The sequence below is a fragment of the Echinops telfairi genome, unplaced genomic scaffold (genome assembly GCF_000313985.2).
Source record: "Echinops telfairi isolate 266 unplaced genomic scaffold, ASM31398v2 ScPeMD7_7469;HRSCAF=8507_1, whole genome shotgun sequence".
NCBI lineage: Eukaryota > Metazoa > Chordata > Mammalia > Afrosoricida > Tenrecidae > Echinops > Echinops telfairi.
Window position 1 is genome coordinate 95,527,431 of NW_022111373.1, and position 2,458 is coordinate 95,529,888.

General features: G+C 40.8%; 1 pseudogene; it reads left to right on the forward strand.

Moving 5' to 3' along the window:
• Positions 1 to 2,243, forward strand: part of LOC105978708 — a 54,110-nt pseudogene extending 51,867 nt beyond the window's left edge.
• Positions 2,244 to 2,458: the final 215 nt, after the last annotated feature.

A 2,458-nucleotide genomic window follows, 5' to 3' on the forward strand; every position in this document is an offset into this window, starting at 1 on the left:
AGCCTCAACAGCGAAAAGTGATTAATCCAATTTCAAGAACATTCAAAACTTGTACACATCAAAAAATCTATCAAGAAAGTGAAAAAGGCAGAATGAGAGAAAATATCTGATATCTGATACCAAACAACTAAAATCAAACAAACAAACAAACTCACTGCCATCTCGTCGAAGCCAAGTCATAGCAGCTCTGTGGGACAGGGGAGAACTGCCCTGTGAGTTTCCAGGACTGGTTCTTTGTGGCAGTAGAAAGCCCAGTCTTTCTCCCAAGGAAAGGCTGGTGGCTTCAAACTTCTGACCTTGCGATTACTAGCCCAATGGCTAACAAGGACCTAGTGTATAAGATTATATAAATGACTTCTACAACTTGACAAGAAAAAGGCAAACACCCCCATTAAAAATATAGACAAAGGATTTAAATAGACATTTCTCCAAGGAAGATATACAAGTATCTAATACGCTCTTGAAAGGGCGCTCAGCATCATGAATTCCACTGTTGTCAAGTCAGTTTTGGCTCATAGCAATAGAGGACAGATTAGAATTGCCAAATAGGGCTTCTAAGGCAGTCACATCTTTCGCCTATCCAGTGGCTGGAGCATTTGAACCACTGACCTTTTTGTTTACCCAACAGTTAACAATTGTGCCGCCAGCCCGTCTCAATATCATTAGTCATTAGGAAAATCAAACCCCCCAAAAATAACACTTCGCCCCCACTAAAACCAAAATCAAAGGTGTCTATTAATGGGAGGGGAGTTTGAAAGGTTAAACACCAAATGTTGATGAGAATGTGGAAACATTAAAAATGTCTTTTCAATGCTTGTAGGAAGATAGAGCACTTCTGCTCTATGGAAAATGGCTGTGCAGTTTCTTAAAAAGTTAAACCTTGAGACCTAGTAATTCTACTCTGAAGTTTATCACCAAAAGAAAAAAAGCAAATATTTGTATACAAATATTCATAGCAACACTGTTTACAAGAGTCAAAAGACAGGGGGAGAAAACAAATGCCCACCAATGGATGAATTGTTGAACAAAAGATCTGAAATATCCTATAATGTGGATGTCTCAAAATCATTATTAAGTTATTAAGTTAAGTGAGAGAAGCTAGATACAAAATGCCATGTACCCATATGAGTCTGTTCCTAGAAAGTATCTATCCATAATAGAAAATCTGCAAAGAAGAAGACAGTTTGGTAGTTACTAGGGTCTAGAGCACAGAGGAAACTCTTAACATCCTTTAAGGAGGACTCTTCATTTAGAAAAATACAGACACATAATATGTCTACACATGAAAGTCATACCAGAAACAGAAATAGACACATACTCTTATGGTGCCACTAAGAAGAAGCATCTGGTTGAAGTGATATGAATGAAACTCAAATATCCAACCCAGGCGATGCATCAACTGGTGATCAGGCCAAAATATGTGATATGGAGAGGAACTGGCAGGGAGTTCATCCAAGGTTAACACTGAACCCAAACACTCCCTCAAGTAGGAAGGAAAGGAGGAGACCAATTAGCATTGGCAATCATGGCTCTTCTGGACTTTCCTCTGAGTCCCCTTCTCCAGAAACACTCAAGCTGGATCCCACACTGTGTCCACTGTCCTGAGGATAACACACACCCCATAGCACAGCTTAAGGAACCTTGGCTTTCACCCACTAAGGACATTTCTCATGCCCCCTCTCATTCATACTTTTTCACACCTGTCACGTGAGTTTGATACATGTTTTGATAATGGGATTTGTGCCTTGTACTCAGTATTTCAAGGAAAACCCTTAGGTTATTGAAAAAAATAACCAATTGTAATTGATTGAGTGTGGTAATCCCACCAATAAACCATAATAGACATTGTGGAAAGACACAGTGCTCTCTGAGCACCGGGGAGAAAGGATTTGACTATAAAGGTTCCTGCTTTCACAGAATTGTTCCAGGGTTTATGTGCCAGGGGTTGACCTCACGCACCATCATGGCACTGGTGGCAAGTCCATCTGTGGAGAGAAATTTGCAGATGAGAACTTCATCCTGGAGCACACAGGCCCTGGCTTCCTGTCCATGGAAAATGCTGGGCCCAATACGAACAGTTCCCAGTGTTTTACCTGCCCCGCTCAAGACGGAATGGTTGGAAGCACATGGTCTTAGATCAGGTGGTAGAAGGCATGAGCATTGTGGAAGATATGGGGCGTTTTGGTTCTAGGAATGGCAAGATCAGCAAGAAGATCACCATCGATGACTGTGGACAACTCTAATCAATTAGATCAGTATTTTCTTGTTTTATCTTAAGTACCCGATCATTCCTTGTGTAGCGTGGGAAACCGCCCTTCTGTTCCCAAAGTGCTTGCAGTACCGTTTAATCTTTTGCTCTCACTCCAGTTCTTCAGGTTTCCTACTTTCCTTAGTCCCCCTAAGTCTAGCTGGAAAGCAGAGCTAAGTTTATGATTATAAAATAAAACTAAACATTAAT